Source organism: Scophthalmus maximus, chromosome 8 (genome assembly GCF_022379125.1).
Source record: "Scophthalmus maximus strain ysfricsl-2021 chromosome 8, ASM2237912v1, whole genome shotgun sequence".
Classification (NCBI taxonomy): domain Eukaryota; kingdom Metazoa; phylum Chordata; class Actinopteri; order Pleuronectiformes; family Scophthalmidae; genus Scophthalmus; species Scophthalmus maximus.
Genome location: NC_061522.1, coordinates 16202501 through 16202832, shown reverse-complemented (window position 1 = coordinate 16202832; position 332 = coordinate 16202501).

The following is a 332-nucleotide window of genomic DNA, read 5'->3' as shown; positions in this document are numbered from 1 at the left end:
TGATTTAGAGACTTTTCCGCAAAAGTAAGGTTTCCAATTTTCCACTTTTGCACACGCAGAAGGTTCATTTCGCAATAAAGCGAATGGATGGTAATTTTCCTCACGTATCTTCAGCAAAAGGTCAACATTAAGTTCCCACGTGAAGTAAAGTGCAGCATTTAATTGATGAACATACACACAGCACATTAGTAATAATGTATTATATATTCTGTATAGTGGCAAACTTTGTGATCATTTAACTGATAATAGAAATATGAAATTCTACTAAATCCTTAACCAAAAAACAGCTGTAATAAACCTACAGATAACTAACATTTGGGGAGCAGATACAA